Source organism: Ceratotherium simum, chromosome 30, assembly GCF_057802395.1.
Source record: "Ceratotherium simum simum isolate JZ-2026a chromosome 30, ASM5780239v1, whole genome shotgun sequence".
NCBI lineage: Eukaryota > Metazoa > Chordata > Mammalia > Perissodactyla > Rhinocerotidae > Ceratotherium > Ceratotherium simum.
The window spans coordinates 37,005,997-37,028,090 of record NC_141929.1 but is presented as its reverse complement, the minus strand read 5'-3'; the positions used below and the strand labels follow the sequence as shown (position 1 = coordinate 37,028,090).

General features: G+C 37.7%; 2 protein-coding genes across 8 annotated transcripts in view; both read right to left on the bottom strand.

Moving 5' to 3' along the window:
* The window catches only part of LOC106802042 (ATP-binding cassette sub-family C member 11-like), a 237,753-nt gene that overhangs the window by 57,278 nt on the left and 158,381 nt on the right, over nt 1-22,094 (bottom strand). The window lies entirely within an intron of this gene.
* LOC101394149 (lon protease homolog 2, peroxisomal-like) overlaps nt 1-22,094 on the bottom strand; it is a 50,525-nt gene that overhangs the window by 6,336 nt on the left and 22,095 nt on the right. Inside the window, exons 5-6 of the mRNA XM_087420306.1 lie at nt 15,859-16,118; nt 7,830-7,971 (exon numbers count right to left, since the gene is read on the bottom strand). The gene's annotated coding sequence lies outside the window, so the exon portion shown is untranslated. The remainder of the gene's footprint in view (nt 1-7,829; nt 7,972-15,858; nt 16,119-22,094) is intronic.

Sequence of the window (22,094 nt, the reverse complement as noted above, 5' to 3'; positions counted from 1 at the left end):
TATTAATTCTTCCCAGCCAAGATCACAGAATATCTTTCCATTTCCTTGCGTCTTCTTCAACTTCTTTCAACACTGTCTTATAGTTTTCAGTGTACAGGTCTTTCACCTCTTTGGTTAAGTTTATTCCTCGGTATTTTATTCTTTTTGTTGCAATTGTAAATGGGATTGAATTCTTAATTTCTCTTTCTGCTACTTAGTTGTTAGTGTATAGAAATGCAACTGACTTTTGTACGTCGATTTTGTATCCTGCAACTTGACCGTATTCATTTATTACTTCTAAAAGTTTTTTGGTGGATTCTTTAGGGTTTTCTGTATATAAAATATGTCATCTGCAAATAGTGACAGTTTCACTTCTTCCTTTCCAATTTGGATCCCTGTTATTTCTTTTTCTTGCCTGATTGCTCTGGCTAGGACAGCCAATACAATGTTAAATAGGAGTTGTGAAAGTGGGCATCCTTGCCTGGTTCCTGTTCTTAGAGGGATAGCTTTCAGTTTTCCACCACTGAGCATGATATTAGCTGTGGGTCTGTCATATATGGCCATTATTATGTTGAGGTACTTTTCCTACTATAGCCATTTTATTCAGAGTTTTTATCCTAAATGGATGCTGTATCTTGTCAAATGCTTTCTCTGCATCTATTGAGATGATCACGTGATTTTTATTCTTCATTTTGTTAATGTGGTGTATCGCATTGATTGATTTTCGGATGTTGAACCATCCCCGCACCCTGGAATAAATCCCACTTGATCACTGGGTATGATCTTTTTAATGTATTGTTGTACACGATTTGCTAGTATTTTCTTGAGGACTTGTGCATCTATGTTCATCATTGATATTGGCCTGTAATTTTCCTTTTTTGTATTGTCCTTGTGTGGTTTTGGTATCAGGGTAAGGTTGGCTTTGTAGAATGAGTTAGGAAGCTTCCCTACCTCTTCAATTTTTTGGAAGAGTTTGAGAAGGACAGGTATTAAGTCTTCTTAGAATGTTTGGTAGAATTCACCAGGGAAGACTTCTGGTCCTGGACTTGCATTTTTTGGGAAGTTTTTGACTACTGTTTTGATCTCCTTACTGGTGATTATTCTATTCAAATTCTCTATTTTTTCTTGATTCAGTTTTAGAAGGTTGTATGATTCTAAGAATTTACCCATTTCTTCTAGATTATCCAATTCGTTGGCATATAGCTTTTCGTAGTATTCTCTTATAATCTTTGCATTTCTGAGGTGTCTGTTGTAATTTCTCTTCTATCATTTCTGATTTTATTTATTTGAGCCTTCCCTCTTTTTTTCTTGGTGAGTCTAGGTAAAAGTTTGTCAATTTTATTTTTTCAAAGAACCAGCTCTCGGTTTCACTGATTTTTTTCTATTGTTTTTTCAGTCTCTATTTCATTTATTTCTGGTCTGATTTTTATTATTTCCCTCCTTCTACTGATTTGGGGCTTTGTTTGTTCTTCTTTTTCCAGTTCCTTTAGGTGTACTGTTGGATTGTTTATTTGAGATTTTTCTTGTTTGTTGAGATAGGCCTGTATTGCTATAAACTTCCCTCTTAGAATTGCTTTTGCTTGATCTCATAAATTCTGGCATGTTGTATATTCATTTTCATTTGTTTCCAGGTATTTTTTGGTTTCTCCTTTGATTTCTTCATTGACTCAATCGTTGTTCAGTAGCACTTTGTTTAATCTCCACATATTTGTGGCTTTTCTGATTTTCTTCTGTAGTTAATTTCTAGTTTTACACCGGTGTGGTCAGAAAAGATGCTTGGTATTATTTCAATCTTCTTAAATGTACTGAGACTGGTTTTGTGGCCTAATATGTGATCAATCCTGGAGAATGTTCCATGTGCATTTGAAAAGAATGGGTATTCCTCGATTTCTGGATGGAATGCTCTGTATATATCTACTAAGTCCATCTGTTCTAGGGTATCATTTAAGGCCAATGTTTCCTTATTGATCTTCTGTTTGGGTGATCTATCCATTGTAAGTGGACCATTAAAGTCCCGTACTATTATTGTGTTACTATTTCTCCTTTCATGTCTGTTAATAACTGCTTTATATATTTAGGTGCTCCTATGTTGGGTGCATAAATATTTACAAGTGTTATATCCTCTTGCTGGATTGTCCCCTTGATCGTTACGTAGTGCCCTTCTTTGTCTCGTTACAGTTTTTATTTTAAAGTCTATTTTGTTTGACATAAGTATTGCTAACCCAGCTTTCTTTTCATGGCCATTTGCATGGAGTATCTTTTTCCACCCCTTCACTTTCAGTTTGTGAGTGTCTTTAGATCTGAAGTGTATCTCTTGTATGCAGCATACATATGGGTCTTGTTTTTTTATCCAATTAGCCACTCTACACCTTTTGATTGGAGCATTTAGTTCACTGACATTTAAAGTAGCTACTGATAAGTATGTACTTATTGCCGCTTTATTACTATTTTTCTGGGTATTTTAGTAGTTCTCTGTTCTTTTCTTCTTCTTTTGCTCTCTTCCCTTGTAGTTTTATTGCTTTCTTTAGTATTATGTTTGGGTTCCTTTCTCTTAGTTTTTGTGTATTTATTTTAGGTTTCTGGTTTGTGATTACCATGAGGTTCACGGAATATCCTACGTATACAGCAATCTAAATTAAGGTGATGGTCTCTTTAGTTTAAAAGCTAAACTTTTAAAAACTAAAAGCTTTTGTCTAAAAGCTCTACTTTTACTCCTCTCCTCCCACATTTTATGTTTTTGATATCATGTCTAGTCTCTTTGTTGTGTGTGTATCTGTTACCCTCTTATCATGGAACTAGATAATTTTTTCCTATTTGTGGTCTTCTCGTTCCCCCCTTAAATAAGTCCCTGTAGCATTTCTTGTAGGACTGGTTTCTTGGTGTTAAACTCCTTTAATTTTTGCTGGTCTGGGAAACTCTTTATCTCTCCTTCCATTCTGAATGATAACCTTGCCTGTAGAGTACTCTTGGCAGCAGTTTTTTCCTTTCAGCACTTTAAACATATCGTGCCACTCTCTTCTAGCTTGTAAGGTTTCTGCTGAGAAGTCAGCTGACAGCCTTAATGGCGTTTCTTTTGTATGTAACTTGTTTCCATTCTCTTGTGGCTTTTAGGATTCTCTCTTTATCTTTAATTTTGGACATTTTAATTATGATGTGTCTTGGTGTGGGCCTCACTGGATTTAGCTTGTTTGGTGCTCTCTGTGCTTCCTGCACCTGGATGTCTGTTTCCTTCCTTAGGTTAGGAAAGTTTTCAGCTATTATTTCCTCAAACAGATTCTCTGCCCTTTGTCTCTCTCTTCTCCTTCTGGGACACCTATGACACTGATGTTAGTGCACTTGATGTTGTCCCAAAGGTCCCTTAGACTGTCCTCATTCTTTTTAATTCTTTTTTCTTTTATCTGTTCAGCTTGGGTGATTTCCTCTAGTCTTTCGTCCAGCTTGCTGATCTATTCTTCTGTATCATCTACGCTGGCTTTGAGTTCCTCTAGTGAAATTTTCATTTCCAGTACCATATTCTTCATTTCTTATTGGTTCTTTTTTATATTTCCTGATTCTTTGTTGACATTCTCACTGAGTTCATCCATTCTTCTCCCAAGATCAGTGAGCATCCTTATGACTTTTTGCTTGAACTCTTTGTCAGGTAGGTTGTTCATTTCTGTTTCATTTAGTTCTTTTTCTGGGGTTTTGTCCTGTTCCCTTACTTGGAATGTATTCCTTTGCCTCCTCATTTTGCCTCTTTCTCTGTGCTTATATCTATGTATTACATAGGTCAGCTACGTCTCCTGATCTTGGAGAGGTGGCCTCATGTACGAGATGCCTTATGAAGCCTAGCAGTGTGCTTCCCTCTTGTCATCAGTTATCAAATATTCCAGGAGTGACCTCTGTCTGGGCTATGTGTGTCGTTCTGTTGTGGCAGAGTTGCTCTCTCTGCAGGTGCCCAGGGAGGTTGGGCTGTGCCCCTGGCCAACTGGTTGTATTGCTCAGCTGTATGTGGCTGCTCTGGACCCTGGGGTCACTTTATCAGGTGTTAGGGAGCCCCAGCACAGTTGGCTGCAAGGTCTAATAGCACATTCCTGCTGCGGTTTTTCTGTTAAGGGAGTAGGCCCCCAGCGTGGCTGGTTGTTAGGCTCAGGGGCTTACAATTGCTGTAGGCTTCCGGCCTACAAGGCTCTTGTCAACTCTCTCAGGATTGCAGCTGAGTGGGGCTGGCCCCAGGCACGGGAGCACCTGACTGCTTCAGGCTTTAGAAGGTGGGGCCAATCCCCTATGTGACTGTTTGAGAAGCACAAGTCTTTTGCAGCTGACAAGCCCCACTCCCCTACACGGCCATAAACTCGGTCAATACAGTCGTGCCCAGTACGTGCGCCCTGACCCCTGAAGCGGACCCAGTCGCCCCACTGCAGAGGCTCCACACACTACACCTGCTCCTCGCGCAAGCCCTGCCCCACAGAGGTGGACAGACTCGCCTAGCTGTAGACGATCCAGGTACCCAGCCTATGCATCCCCACAGTTGCCCGAGGGCTTGCAGTTGGGTGAGGCCAGAGTCTAGGGCGAGCTGCCTGTCCTAGCAGAGCTAGATTAAATCGGTGCTCTAGTGGGTGTGGCAGACCCTGGGCAAGTAGGCCAGGGGAAGAACTCCAATGGCGTCTTCCAACTTATGTCAGCATGCCTGTACTAGGTCACAATAATGGCTGCCGCCAACGTCTCAGTCCCTGGAGAGGTCTCACCTCTCACTGAGATGTACCCAGAGCCTACCAGGTGAGTGTCTTTTCACCAAAGGAATGTGCATCTTTCTTTCCGGTGATTTTATGTTGCTTTCCGAAACGGGTGAATTTGTACGTGAGCCCGTTAAGAGCTGGCTTTTCTTTCCTTATGTCCGATAGCTTTTCGGGGGGTATTCCCCACCGCTGTTAGTAGCCAGCAAAGCCAGACACTATGACACTCGTCTCAGTTGTGCTAGGACCAAAAGATGCTTATAGTGGTAACGCTCCCCCGCTCAGGTCTCCACTCCTCCAGGGAAGGCTGCGTACCTCTGGATTGCTCCTGGGTGACAGTGAAGCACTGCGGCTTCCAAAGGTGGCTTTTTTTCTTTCCAGAGAGGAATATCTGCCTCTTCCACCTCAGTCAGGACCGTCTCTTATTGTGGGGGTTCTTTTTGTCCAGTTTTCAGTTGTCTCTCATGAGTAATTGCTCCAAGAGAAGTGGTAAATTTATTGTGTCCGTGAGAGGAGATGAATTCAGAGTCTGCTTATGCTGACACCTTGACACCAACCCCCTTAAATTCTTTACAAAAGGGGAACTATGAGTGTCTGATGGGAGAATCTGTCAGATTATCTGAAAAATGCCCCAATGTAAATTAAACTGAAAGTACAAAGTTATCATCTAAGAAACCAGTAAAATCTTAAATGATGTTCCCTATTTTATTGTTCATAGTACCGATGAGTAAACCAGTTACCGCGCCACAGGAAAACTGTCTTACAAAAAAACCCAAGCAAAACCAAACCAAATCAAACTCTTATCTCCAAGCTCTGGGGCTTTAAGTAGGGTAACTCTACTTTTTCTTGTCCAAACAGGACCCAATTCTGAGACTAAAAGAGAGTGCAATTAATAATGAGGCTTAAACTGGGACTGTCCCAGGCAAACCAGAATGTACGGTCTCCCTGCTTATAAGACACATGTCCTTGGCCATCCTGTCCTAAGAGGGTTACAAAAACAAAAGAAACAGAAAGCCTCAGGGAACTCAAAGTAAGGAAATAAACAAGAAAAAAATAAACTTTCACAGAGCAAGTTTTCCCTCAATCGTAGAAATCAATCTGAACATTAATAATATTTTACATAAACCAGGGTAAAGACGGGGGCAGAGGTGGTAAAACAAGGAGGACTATAAAGTAAATTTATGAAGGAGTCAGGTCCCAGATTCCTGTCCCCCCTGCTCACCCCACTCCCCACTTCCACCAAGCAAAATACTGGAGGTTTATTTTCTTAAGAACATAAAACTGGTTCCCTGCACAGGTGAGACTGGGCACAGCTGAGTACAGCATGTACTATACTGAAAACAACAGCTCAGGAAACGCATACATCCAGGATGCTGAATGCAGTGATACCTCCACCACCATCCTTCTTCGTCTACTTGGTTCCCAGAACACTGACAGCAGGGCCTTTGTTCTCAAGGCAAGAGACTAAAGGAATCTTCTCTGAGAAATCTGACTAGCGTCAAAAGAAAGACCTAAACTTATTGACATAGAATGTTCCTCAACCCAATGGCCCAGTCAGATGACCCTATTGTGAAACTTATAGTCAATAAGCCCCCCTCATATGCTCATAGCTTTGAATCAGCTTTTTTGTTCCTCACTATGAAATACGAACACACAAACAAAATTTACCACACATCTAACGAAAGACTCTAATATAAAAGACAGACACCAGAAAAAAATATATAACAAATACACAAAAGTAGCTTCGAGTAAAGAGAAGGAAAATTAAAAAAAAAAAATTAGTATCATTCTCACAGAGATAAGTGGACATATTACAAGTATGTAACGAGCAAGATACTATAAAAAACATACAGAGAAGTTAAAAAAAATTCTTTGAAATGATAAACTCATAGAAAGATTAAAAGATAGAGCTCAGGACATCTTCACATAAAGTGGAGCAAAAAAGGAAAAACATGAGTAATGAAAGAGAAAATTAAAGATCTAACAATCAATTAATAGGAGTTCCAAAAAAAACAGAGAAGAAATAATCAACAAATGAATTCAAGAAAAATTTTATAGAAATAAAGGACAGGATTTTCCAATTCAAAGAATCTTCAAAGCATCAGCAAAAATGGAAAAAGAGAGACCAATGCCAAGGCAGATTACGTTAAAATTTCAGAACACTGGGGTAAAAGAGAGATCCTAAAAGTTTTCAGAAGTAAAAGTCACAAAAGACAGGACCAGAATGGCTTCAGTGTCATCAAGAGCACCACTAGGAACTAGAAAACAAGGGAGAAATGTCTTCGAACTTTTGCAGGAAATTATTTCCAACCAGAATTCTATACCCAGTCAAATACCAGTCAAGTATGAGGGAAGCATAAAGACATTTTCAGATATGCAAAGCTGAAAAACATTTACACCCACGCAACCTTTCTCGGGAAGCTATTGGGGGATTAACACCACAAAGATGACAGAATAAACCAAGAAGAGGAAGACATGGAACACAGGAAACAGGAAATCCAGCAGGTGGGAAGTGAAGGGAGATCCTAGGAAGACAGCTGTGTCCAGATGTGGAAAATAACCTGTCCAGACTGGAGGCTTAAAGAAGATGAAACTGACAGAACACCTCAAGTGTCTGAAAGTCAGAATTAGACAACTGAAAGGGGAAGTAGACCACTGGTGAAAGTAAATGAAAGAAAGAAGACAATTATTAACTCTAAAAAGATTTTTAAAAACAAGAACAGAAAAACAAAAAGGAAGACAGGAACAAAAAGCGCTCAGAGTTTATCACATGGCTCAGCTGTGAAAAGCAGTTATATAAGTATAATAATGTAAACACACAACAATGACTTAACAAAATCAGGATAAAATGTATATTGGGAGACTGGGGATAGAAAAATGATATAGTGGGCGGTAGAGGGAAGAAAGCAAGCAAAATCCTCATCTCCTACAGAGGGGAATCGATAGATCACGCCCCAAACTGTAAAATCAAGAGTAGCCGTACAGCCGTGCTATTTTGAGAATGGACTAATCGACTAAAAGTTAAAGAGGTCAAGGTGTAGAAGAGGAAATGGCAGAAGGAGACTTGAATACAATTATCTACTCTCATTCATACTCTTCAAGTGTGAGTACAGACAGGGAATTACTAAATCTTACCTCAAGCAGAGCTGCTGCAGGATCACCCTGTAGACTTTTTCCTAGTTTGTCAACCTCATCTAACAGGAACACTGGATTGTTAACCCCGACGGTCTTCAAGCCATTGATTATACGACCAGGCATACTGCCAACATAGGTGCGCCTACAGGAAGCAAGCAGCAAATCAACAACAATGAGATGTCAGGAGGCAAGAGCAGTATCATTTAGAAATCAAAACTCAGGATGGGGAAAAAGTCATTTAGTTACCAGAGTAATACAGCAAAGACGTACTATATATTTAAAAAGCCCTATGATGCATCAAACACTTATTAGATTCAATTCCTATCTTATTTTCTATTTAATTCTGACTTAAGTTACCCATGATATTGGAAAACTGCATCTGATTTTTGCCATTTACTGAAAGTGAAATACGTTACATTTAAGTCACATAGTTCTGATTCTTACTCTTCAAGATTGCAAAATGTCCCAAGTACTCTACAAATTTAATTCTCATGCTTTTCACTTTTTCAGAACACCCTCCTTACACCCCTCACCCTCTAATACAACCACCTTTTTACATACGAAATGGCTGCCCCAGGGCTGGTTAAAACATCATCATAATTATTTTCATGAAGGAAATTAGAATTAGTTCAAAGGGGTACACGAAATGTAGACCGAAAAAAAGACAAATTCCAAACTTTTTTATTTTCAGAGGCAACGATTTGTTATTAACTGCAGTAAGATCTGGGGTCAATAGTATTTATTCAAAATTCCATCAATTCTGGTCTTTTGAATAAAACTGCTCATCCTGTATACACTAATTGGCATAACTAAGCTCAGCCAGATATTTTGTTGTGCATTAAAAGATTACAAGCTGCTTTATCATATTTGAAGAAGAATCATCTACATATTATGACAGATGTAGAGTGTGTGATGAAATAAAAATGTTTGGGAAACTGAAGGAAGTGCCTTTTTCACAAAGCCAGCAACACTTTATTTTAAGCAGTAATTTACCACTTTTAATTACAACCTGGCTGCCTATACCATGTGCAAAGCAAATGCTGTTTGTGAAAAGGCAGAAAAGGGTGATTGCCTAGAAGAAGCTGATAAATGATAAGCAGCAGTTATCTCATGATCTGCACAAAGTCGATGCACAGAGCAGGCCTCAGTTCTGCCACAGGACTGGTATAAAGTAGGACAGAATAAATAGAGTGACCTTTAAAAACACAAGAAAGCCTTAAAAATATCTTCAGAATGCCTTTCATCCAGGGAGGGTGTTAAGGCACTGGAACCAGATACAATAAACACTGCCCTGTTACAATGAGGAGTTAGCACATTCAAGATTTCAGAATGGGATACAGGAAGGACAAGACTCAAAATTAATAAATTCTCTGAAATTTCTTCTCTAAAGAACATAACAGTTTTGCCAGTATTCTGAGAATAAGTAGAGAGGGGAAATTAAAAAAAAAAAAAACCTCAAAGTCTCTAAGAGTCATTTCTTGTTGCATTAATTTCTTTTCCTTTCTTAACTGTTTCTGACAGGTAGATTTCAAAAACAGGTACTGACAATTCTAGACCTAAAGTCATGGAGAGAAAGCAATATTCTAGGCAGGTGTTCTTTCTAAGGAAGCAGCAGAAATCTAGACACTAGTCGCTGTATACAGGCACAATTTCTCCTATACTTTCCACTGCTTCCCAGAAGCGAGAGAGTAAGATCCAAACTCCTTTGTCTGGAATCCAAGGCTCTTCACAATCGGCCTCCACCAGCCTTCCTAACTTGCTGCCATTACCCTCTTGCTTCATCCACAATCAAGATCCTATTCTAGCCCTATGCTTTCTTACTTTTGTTAACATGGTACCTTCCTGCCCTTAACACTCTCCCTGTCTACGTAAATCCCAGCTAGTCTGACAAACTTTTCCTGACCACCTCTCATAAAGTGATCTTTCTGGTAATATAACATCTACAGCATTTACCAGTCGGTCCTACAATTCCTCTGATACATACTTAGGACCTCGTTTTTATTCATGGGTACCAAGTACACAGCCTGCTCTAAAAAACCAGGGAGCACTTGGACGACAAAGAGTGGGTCTTGTTACAGAGTAGACGGATGCTGGATACAGAGCTGCAAGATTCTCCCCAAACGGAAGCTTGTTTCTCCTATTTCCTTAAGGACACCAGATGAACCACGCCAGCACACAAAGTATCTTAACATAACCAGTGGTACACTGCTAAGGTCATGTAAGCCTTTGAATACTTCTGCTTTGGACAAATTACTTGACCTAAGCCTCAGTTTCCTAGTCTGTAAAATGGAGATAATAACAGTGACAATGACATAGAAAAAGTACAAAAGCAGAAATCAGTACACCTAGATTTAAGTTCCACTTCAATCTCTGTTTCACGGAAGCAACTGTTATAAATGTCTTTTCATAGCGCCAACCACACACAATGCCCTTAGTGTTCGTCAATCACAGGTGACATCCCCCAAACGTGTACCACTATTCTAGAGGTCAAACCTAGGAGACAACCATTATCATAGAGACCAAGCTACAGAAGATATCTACAATGTGCTCATGTGTAGCCAGAAGGTATGGTGGCATGCAATTCACTGGCTGAAGATACAAAGTATATTTTGAATAAACCTTTGGAATATGAATCAGATGGTGAAAAATGTAGCAGTACACAAAATAAAAATGTTCTCTTTCAATATTACCAAATATAGGCATTTTTTAAAACAAATTAGCATACCAAAATTTCCTCCTGAGAAACTACATAGGTTAGAAATAAATACAACTAGTACTCTGACGAATTATAACTTCTTTGAGGGCAATATACTAGTCTTTTCTATATTCTTCCTCATGATACAACATCTAGAGAGCAACACAGCACAATACTGGAAAAGTTTGCAAAGAACAGATCACTTCCATTACTTATTATTCAGCCTCAATACATGACGACCTAGAAGTTTTTCTTAAAATTGAAGTATATAAATTAATTTAAAAATATATGAATTCATACTTTTCTTGTAATTGTTGCAGACAGTTCACAGGTTTATCAGGACTAGATACACAAAAACAAAAGTGTCTACAAAGTTCAATCTTTTAAGTTACAAGAGCAGCACTTTTCATATTCCAAAAAATAGTCTGGTTTGTACTTCAAAACACAACTACAGAGAATTACTATATCATCTATTTACAGCTTCACCATAATCAACTATTTTACTATTTGGCCCCAACCCCAGATATCTTCAAATCTAATGTAATTCAAAACGCTGGACAGCCTGTCACTGCCAATGACACCTAAATATCAATAAGATGTGTCTTTACTGACCTCTTTCCTAGCATGTACAGAAGGGAGAAAAACAGGCATTTTATCATCAATTTTTCATGCCTATTCAATTAAGAAGCTCTTATGGGTTATAATGCAAGTTATTAAAATGATATTTACAAAGAATTTGTAATATAAATATGTTATAATGTTAGGTGGAAAAGGTAACATTACAATTTTCTTGCTTAAAAAAAAAGGCAAAACCTGCCCACTGAAAAGTCTGGCAGGAAATAAAATGTTAAAAGTGATTTATCCATGAGGATTTTTAGCCTTATTTTCCAGATTTTCTAGCAAGGGTGTATATACATCGCCAAAACTGGAAAAACTAAGAAGACTTAAAGGAGATCCTAATGATCTCAAAAAGAAAAATAATCTTTAAGGAACTAAAAATAGTCTTAAATATAGCACGTCTAAACAAATCTAATTATTATTCTTATAACAGTCATTCTAAATCTTTTTATACACCCATTTTGCATGGATGCTCTCATAGAACTGCATGACTTCCAAAATATAATTATGCTCTAACCTTACCTGAATTCACAAAGCACTTAGAGAGCACTTACCATGTTTAGCAATGTGCTAAGCAGCACGGAGTGATACAAAGGAGTATGTGATACAATAAAACCCCTACTCTACAGAGCTTAAACTTTTTATATGTTTTATCTCTACAGTTACGTATCAGAAATGCCAGAGGCCTATATCATTTAATCAGTAAAAGAGCAGAGTAGACAATAAGTGGTCAGTTGAGAAGAGAGTAAGATCATTACTGACTGCACCTACATTAATGGAGGAAGCCTCAGGTTGCAGTCTTAAAATGAACCTAAGTTTTAGACAGGCAAAGAAGAGCTATATGGAAATACAGGTTATAAGAAGGCTAGTGAGCAAACCATAATATGTCTGGCATTCTATGCTAAAAAAATATTAAAAGCTTGCTACTTCATTTATTTTTCCCTTGTAGAGACTAATAATGAAACAGCTAATTTATTTACACCACCACCATTTCAGGTTACATGTGAAAATTCATCAACATGGAAAGCAAAAGTTCATTTTTCTTCTCATCTTGTTTGAAAATTGAGCCAAGGATGCCTTGCAATGATATGATTTTATAATCTGCCAAACAGCTGATAAACTACTTCCAAAGAGTTAATATAAATAACAACTTGAAATGTATCATATCAATAAGTATATTTCACCAAGGAACAAAAGATTTTTTTCTTTTTTTTGGTGAGGAAGATTGTCCCTGAGCTAACATCTGTGCAGTCTTTCTCTATTTTCTATGTGGGATGCTGCCACAGCATGGTTTGATAAGCGGTGTGTAGGTCTGCGCCCGGATCTGAACCTGCGAACCCCAGGTCGCCAAAGCAGAGTGCGCGAACTTCACCACTACGCAACTAGGCCATCCCCAAGGAAAAACAGATTTTTATGCAAACATGATTGCATAAAACTTTATCCTAAAAGAATTTATTTTGTATTTAATTTCTATGAACTGATTTAAATTATTTAAATGTAATATTAAACATAAAATGTAAGTGGTAAAAACTGATAGATGGGAACAGAGATTCTGGGGTTTATAAATTGGACAGAAAAATTCCAATGGAGATAAACCAAAATGAGAAATGTTGAGAAGACCGAAAAACTGCAGAATTAATATGGACCATAAATAGGACTATTCTTCCTTTAAGCCGCTCAACATAATATGAACAAAAACAATGGGCCAATGTTTAGTCAGATCACTATTAGTTTCCCCATTTCAGGTTTAAATGTAAACCAAGTCTTTCTTTTCCTTCCCCCTCTCCCACCTCCTTATCATTTAACTATAAAAAAATGTATCTTTGGTTGTTTTTAAAATCAATCCCTAACTTATTAGCACCTTCCTTCAGGTAAACAGGTACTTCTAGCAAAGGCTGGACTTGCGTGCATGGGAAAATAGAACAAATGAGGGACAAAATCAAGAGAATAAGCAAGGAAGATAGCATAAAGCAGCTCTGGTCTCCCTTGGCTATTTTAAGACTGCAGAACAGTGGTGCCTACTCAGAGGCTGATGAAAAACAAAACTCTGCATGAACTCTGTGATCATGTGACCAATACTTAAACGCCAAGACCTGGGTGTTTCCAAAACCTCTCAACTATCACACGGAACCACTTGTTCCCATAAACTCCACCCCATGGTTGTGCTATAATCCTCTATTGCTCTTTCTCCCCTCCCATTCACCTCCAATCTACCTCTCTGACATTAGCACATACACTGCTCTCAACCTCTCATCTCCTTAACAACCACACCCCACTCTCCACCTGCCTCCAAACAGGTTTTCAAATAAAACTTTTCTCCAGGCTTTGATAACTTAGGGGGTAGGTGGGTACTAGGTTCCCACAGGCTGCTGTAGTGTCTAATGAAACATCTGCTACAGTGATGGCTGGAAAGCACTGACCAGCAAGGTGAAGCAAAAATCAGGCTTAGTAGAATGATTCACAGACAAATCCACATACCTTTCACTTGGCAATGATCAACTTCTATACATACTATAGATTTCTAAAAAGCTTACGTTTACACATATTTTGGGCAAATACACAATCTCCTCTTACAAAACACTCATAAAAAAATTCTTATTTTCTTTAGATTCAATTCTATTAACGATAGTCACACACATCAAAGCAGACTCACTTGAAAAAAGTGAACAAATATCTACCAGTATCAGTACAGATTTAAAGAGCTGTACAGATGTTTAAACCCAATCATGTTCATGAGTGTTGAGAACTGTCACATTACATATTGCCCACCAATAGGCATCATAAAAATAATTTTTCCACAATCCTGCCACATAAAATCCAAATTTCCACAATTCTGCCAATAAATAATAATGCCAAGAACTAAAATTTTAGGTACAACTTAAAAATAACATTGAATTGTATACAAAGTTATAGTGAAGATTATAAACCTAAACTGGTCCTCCTGAGAATTGAGAATTAAAATACCACTTAAAGCTAATTTTTAGTGAATGCTCACTGTGCACCAGGCACTGGGTAAGTGCTGTCCAAGCCTTACAGAGTAATCAGTCCCGAGGTAGAAAGAAATAGGACAAATTACTACATGTCCTGTGCCCACAATATTAATTCCACATGACAATAATTCCACAAACTCACTCTCTAAGTTCCATCATATACTCACACGACACTATGCTGCAGGTAACAAAAGGAAGAAATAAACTAAAACAACCCTGATTGCGTGAATCAAGTCACATGAATGAGGAACATCTCCCCAAAGCTCTGTAGCTAAGAGAAGATTGAGGGCCTAGAACCAGCTTTTCCAAGAGTAATGGTGCCAATTTCCTTACAAAAGCAAACTACAGCCTCTAGTGGCACATGTGAGAATAAGAAAACCTAGGCAACAAAAACACACTTTGAAACTGCCAAAGGGTTACCCAATTCAATTCCATGACCTGATTTGCAGCCCTCATTGCTTATTTCTTAAAATCTTGGAATGATTTTTCTTTAAGGCATAAGAACTGTAAATAAGCTAATAAAAGAGAATAAAAAGAACCATTTTTCATGGAAAAGTTTCTGAAACAGATTTCCCGTTACTGCCTAAGGCCAGTGATCTTGAGAATAAGGCAAAGGAAAGTAAGATGTTATAAAAGCATCACATTCTTTTCTCCCCCTGACAATCCAAGTTTAATCAATATCCATCAAAATGTAAACATGCATTTAAACAACCTTTGACCACTGGCATGCTTGTCAAAGCCTCCACTTTTAATCTGGACTGCTTTAACAACTTTAAGATGGAGGGTATGATTTTGAGGATAGAAGTTTTATCTTCAGTTTAATTACTTTCTACTGGAAGTTAAGCAGCTTCTTTTTTTTAAGATTATTTAAACTAGAGATATAATTGACCTATAACATTACACTAGTTTCAGGTGTACAACATCCTATTTTTTATAAGCAGTTCATGATTTTTAAATGATTTTTAAATGTTCTACATTTTAAAATGTTTTACACATACACTATAGCTATGTTTTCTCACAACTTGCAACCGCTATGAAACACTTAAACCGTGAAAGATAGGTTCATGCTTTCCCAAGGCATCTTCCAGTCTGAACAACGGAGACCACAGAGAAGAAAACAATGAACCTAACATGTTAATCTGATTTCAATAATGTAGATTAAGCAGAGACATAGTTCCTAGGATTTAAAGTATTTTTATAGAAAAGGTGTCAAAAACGCAAACATAAGCCTTAATTATCCTAACCTTTCTCCCTATTACTCACACTCATTATACACACCAGCCTTCTTAAAAGGAAGTTTAAACTGCAAACAGAACAAATTTGTTATCAAAGACTTCCTACCTCCTCCTACCTGCCCTGCTATTGCACTTGTGTTTAAACTCTAAGAGGTATGGGTCATTATTTACAAAACACTACTGGGCCAAAATGAATGTAAAGACATTATAAAGTCCAACCCTAACTAATTTATAATTGCATTCACATGAGGGTCCAGGAAAGCCGAGGCACAAACTCACTATCCACTGTTACACAAATATCAAGGTTAGTTCGGGTTTACCATTATGGCAGAGGCTCTGGGCTGGCTGATAAGTACTGTAACTGTCCTTTCCATTCAAGGAACCACCAACAGCCCTTTAAGAAAAAGAGATATATTATGTCTGGCTTCTGGGGGCTCTAGGCCATTGAAAAGGAAGGGGAATCAGAGATTAAACTGAGAGAAGAATTCTACCTGTGTCCGCGAATGTCAGACTGATCACACACTCCTCCAAGTGCAATCCTGTGGAACTCTCGACCCAGAGTCTTGGCCACTGATCTTCCCACGCTTGTTTTACCGACTCCAGGAGGACCAACAAAGCAAAGAATGGGGGCCCTGCAGGCTCTTCTTCAGCTGTCTGACAGCCAAGTATTCCAGCACTCTTTTCTTCAATTTTTCCATGGCATAATGGTCATTATCCAGAAGAATCCGGGCTGCTCCAATGTCCAGACGATCTGTCAAATAATCCAACAGAAATCATCTGAGCCCATGAAATTTTCAAATGGAAGAATGCCTTTCAAGGCTGGCAAGAGGCAAAATATTTTTTAGAAAAAAGATGTGACAAGAACAGACTTCGATCCATCTATATGGGTCTTCAGGGAGACTGGACTTGGTTTTTCTGCCTAAGAAGCCTCAATATCTCCAGAAACTGTAGCCCTACACAATTAATAACTCAAAGAGTTAATACTCGTATCAGTTCATTTGGAATGATTTTCTAGACAGACATTATTTCTATAGAAACACAATTTCTACATATTTTGGACTGGCGTTTGTTCTTTTTTTTAAGGTGTTTTTTTTATTACAGAGGTATATATGCTCATTCCAGAAAACCCAATGACACTAATAAAAAAGAAGTAAACACCCACCCATAATCTCATGCCCCCAAGAGAGCATCACTATCTTCACTTTGGTAGGTATTATTTCAGGTTCTGTGTGTATGTGTGTTTGCATGCGTGCACATGTGCTTACATCCATATTTTTCAAATGGGATGAGACGAAGCCCTCAAGTTTTGAAAAATGTTTTTTACTTAATATATTACAGACATCTTTCAGTGTCAAATGTATTTTTCAGTAACATTTTAGTGGCTAAATAAGATTCCATTACTGAATTATCCTTAACTCATTTAACGAATTCACTACTGCTGAGCATTCAGATTATCTATAAATTTACAGTTATATAGTGTGCTTCACTGTGCATCCTTGGAACTAAATCTACACATATATCCCTAGTTATTTCCTTGAGCTGATCTTCTATAAACAGAAGTGCTGGGTCAAAAAAACAATTAAGTGGTAAAGATTTGCCTAAGTTGTATCAATTAAAGTCTCACCAGAAATGCATGCAATTCACTTTGTTTCTAGAGCCAAGCTTTCATCATGTTTACTGATGTGCTCTAGTATGTAAAATACTCATTGAATAAAGACTAGGTCATGGAAGACAAAACAAATTCAGCAGCTGGGTGGCAGCCAGGGGATAATATACAGTCACATCATCATCCTGACAGTGAAAGAAGAAGATGGGAGAGAAAATCACACACATGTCCACTCTTTCAATCACTTTTTTGGAACTTGCTCTGTGTTTTTCCTACAGGAACAAAAACAATGGCCTTAAGTGCTAGTTTGGTTCCCAAGCTAGGCTACAAAAACCCAGCTAAGCAGGAATATATGCAAGTTAATTACAGTACTACTGATTTTAGTCAGTACTGGCCAAGCAATCTGGAAAGAGAAGAATAAAATTTCTTCCCCGTTTCCAGGCTTCAGAACCCAAACAATGAGTACAAGAATACATGAAAGATAGAAGGTTTCCAACTGTCTTACAAAGCTAACTCTGACACTATAATCTACCACAGTAAACACAAAAGAAAACTTCAGACCAATCCCATTTAGTATAGCTCTACATATTAAAATGCTAGTAAATCCCATCTATTAAAAGAGTAATCCGCTAAGTCCCAATGGGATTTATTTCAGTTGTGCAAAGACGGTTCAATATTAGGTTATCAATGTATTTATTACATCATCATATCCAAGGAGAAAAACTTTCCATTACAATGTCATTTTGTTCCTAAAAAGCTACTTGTTATAATGAAACATCCACACCTGTTTAACATTGAGTAAACTAAGAATAGAATTCTACATAACATAGAAAAAACTGAAAACACTGTGAAGGAATTTCTTCCAAGAAATATGCCAAGTAAAGGCAATTTAAAAAAGTAGTTCTTTCAAACTTTCAATATCTATATTAAAAGGATATATTTTCCCTGAGTATTGTTTTTAATGATTCAGAATGAACGCTTCTTATTTTGAAAAATACTTGTGGTTACATACAAAATGTTTAAAACTTACTTGAACATGTATTTCTCTATTTACAACTGGAAGACTGAAATGTATCTACTGGCTCCTTCTATTCAAGATGGGAAATGAGCAAACATCTCCTCCAACTCTTTCCTCTCTGTCTTCCTTTCTGCTTTTGATGATCTCTATTGAGCTAAGCTTCTCTTTCAAGAATTAGGAAAGACATTTTCAGGGTTTTATAACCATACTCACAACAATTATTTAGACCTAACTCTATACAGTAATGGTTTAGAAGCTCAATATGACTCCTCTTATACCACAACTTACCCATGTTCAGATCTCCACTGAAATACTCAACAATGAGAAGTATTTTCAGGATGGGTACAGGAGTGCTATGCATCTCTAGTGCTGACACACACCCAGCCGACTCTCAAGAGTTTCTGGTATATGGGTGGCCTCCCTCCCTAGTTGTGAAATTAACAGCTCTGCCCTGTTTTTATATTTTCTTGGTTATTTCAGTAAAGAAAGGGAATCAGCAGACTATATTCAAATAAACATTTTGTGCAAAAATCTCTATAATTGCACTGTATACCCTGGCAAAAATTCCCAGTTAGTAATTAATTTCACTTTATTAACAGGACAAGTGGGAAAGGGAAGAAGCCGAGTACAACTTACCAGGCTACTAATAACAAATAATCAAATATGCAATTTTAATATTCTCAGCCCATTATATTAAACCCACCCTGCCTTTCTTTTTACTCATTATTAAAATAAATCTTGGAGCAATGAAAAATATTTCCAAGAGAATATGAAAATTTCAAAATAAGACTCCTGGTATTACCAAGTTATCTAAATGTCCCTCATACCCTGCACTAGCCCTACTGTCAAAAGAAAATAACCAAGTTTGAAAATTGTAACAACTCCATCAACAACACAAAGAAATACCTATCAAACATACAGCAACACCGGAAGCTTGGCAGATGAAATGAAAGCACAGCAGTTGAACACACGTAAATTTTAAACGTAACATTCTTTCCCACCTCTAAACTAACTGCAAGAGAGGTCCTCTCCAAATCTCACAGATTAGCATAACTTCACTTAAACGGGAGGCACTGGAGAGTTATAAGTTAATAGAAAACTATCTGAACCAAAATGGATTTCCCAACAGCCCAGCTAGAACCAGACCCACATCTGAACTCAAGCTGATCAGGTGAAAATAAAGGGCTAATTCAATGGGAATGCATGCTTCCCTGCATTCATCACATAATAGTTTCTGGAAAATTTTGAATTAAGAGTTAAACCAAGAAATCCAGCTTCATTTTGTCTGGTGAAACACCTTCAACTACAAGGCAATATGCTGTCAGGACATGTAAGCATGAAATAAAGGAAGAAATAAATTTACTAGCATAGTTCACAGCAACCTATATGTAGGAGCTGAAAGACTGGCAACAACTCAAATGTCTATCAACAGGAAAACGGATAAATTACTGACACATGCAGCAACATGGACAGGCCTCAAAACAATTATGCCAAGTGAAAGAACCAGGAAAAAAAGGAGTACTTACTATATCATTCCATTTATATAAAATCTTAGAAAATATGAACTAATCTATAGTGGTTGCTTGGGGATTGAGAAGTAAGGAGGAAAGGGAGAGAGGGACGGATTATAGAGAAGCATTACGACACTTTCAGAGGTGATGGATATGTTCATTATCATTGAACAGTACCATCGTAACTATGGTGATGGGGTTACAGACACATACGTACATTAAAACTCATCAAATGTACACATTACATATGTGCAGTTTACGGTATGTCCATTATACCACAATAAAGCTGGAAAATTAAAAAATTTACTACTATTGCTTGTAAGCAATCTCCTTCTATAGTTCACCAGTGTAACATGATTTAATCTAATGAAAATTTATGGATTCCCAGAATTTAAGAAAAAACAAAATACAAACATTCAAACAGGGAGACTTAAAACAAAAACAAACTTAAAACTTAAAAACAAATCAAAATCTAGAGAATGGAATGAATGCAAATTTACAAAGTATTCATGAAGGAAGAATGAGCATAACTTAGAATGTACTTGCTTCTCAAAACAAGAACTTAAGAATTGTAACAGGAAATTGTTCAAGATTTTGTTTGCTTTGGTTCAGTCATCAATTTAAATGGAGAAAGCAGCCAAAAAATCAAGAGAAGACTGAGACTCGGAAGGGCAGCAATGAAAGAAGTAGGAAAGACCATCTAGTGTAAGGAAGTGTCATTAGAGACCAAAGCCAAGATATCCACAGCCTCGTCTTCTCTATTACCATGTACGAGTGCGAAAGTTGCACAGTGAAGAAACCTGACAGGAAAACTGATTCACTGGCAACACACTGTTGGAGGAGAGCTCTACAGATACCCTGGACGGCCAGAAAGACAAACAAGTGGATCCTGGAGCAAATTAAGCCTGAATCTCTGGAGACAAAGAAACTGAGACTGTCCTATTTGGGCACATCATGAGAAGGCAGCATTCTTTGGAAAAGGCAATAATGCTGAAAAAAGTAGAAGGCAGCAGGAAAGGAGGAAGGAAGACCAAATACGACGTGGACTGATTCCATAAAGGCAGCCATAGGCACGAGTCTACAGGAGCTGAGGACGGCTGTTGAGGACCGGACATTATGAACATCATTCATTCATAGGGTGACCAGGAGCAGGAGTCCACTTGAAGGCAGGTTAACAACAACAAAGACAATCAGTGAAGAATATTTCAACAGAATTTGCGTGAGCTTTCTGAGTGACAATCAGGCTGCAGAAAAGGTGTTATTTTGTTGGCTCACCAGTTGTACTTTTGTACCAAGGAAGTTGCACCAAAAGTTCTAAATTTAATTTCTAGTCAGACCATATTCTGGCATTGACTGAGGCATTTTATGGAGTCTCATACAGAGCAAACATGTTCAAAAACATAGAAGAATCCCATAAAAATAGAAAAATCAAGTATATTTCCTCTTTTGGGTCAGAAATATCATGCATGTTTGATTAAACAAATCTGAAAAAGTTCTAAAAAATATAGTTAACAAAATTTTTTTTGCTTTGTGATATACTTACATAATAAAATTAAACAGATCCCTGCACTCTGGGGGGAGGGGTGGGGAACACTGTGTCTGATTCCATCCTTGAAGTATAGCCTGATCAGTATCAGTAACTCACAGGGAGAGTCTCAAGTCACACTTATCCATTGATTTACTTATCACAAAAAGATTTAAGTGTCAGACCATGCATAACACAATAATTCCATATTTTTTGGTATCAGAGATGAAGTCAGCTCACAAAAGCAAACAGCAGATATTTAATAAAAAATGCAACTTCCATAATATATGGAACACTCACCAAAGTGTTCTCTACACAAAGTGTTCTACATTTATTAACTAATAAATGTCAATAAGAGTCAATATAAAATTTCCTCAACTACATTTACTAATGTTCTTCACTATGAACCTCAGAAAAACAAATCCTTAGTTAGCTTCATTATAATTCACTAAGAAAAAAAATGCAGTAGTTATAACATTACATGTAAAGGAAAACCTGGTTTTCTATTTATCCCTGAGATTATCCAGAAAATGTAATCAACCCATATACCCTACCCCGTCATCAAGGTTTCCCCGTACTTTATCTTGTACAAGGAGAAACAACAGTCCCTGCCCTCCAGAGTTATCGTCTAAAGAAGTAAAGAGCGACATGTGAAGAACACAGTATAACGGAACAAACTGTGTATAAACAAAGTACGGTCCATTCTTTAAGACAATGAAAAGGCAGAGACAACAGTGATCGCACTGGACAGCATACTGTAGGTGGAAGCGTTGTATCACTTACACTGAACATTTGAGAAAAAGATTAGTGAAAGTGGCGTTAACTCAAGAGTATTAGGAATGTTTTAAGGATCAGATTCTGGTTGAGAGATGAGGAGGGAAAAGCATTCCACAGATCACAGCCATACCCTGAGGATCTGGAGAGCCACGAAAGAGTTGATGATGGAAGGATAAGACGAATAGAGTGTACTAGGACTATATCAAATATAAGAAAAGGAGAAAGATCAAAGACTAGAAAACAAATGACTCAGGTTCCAATTTGTGATCCAAAGTAGCAGATTCAAGTGT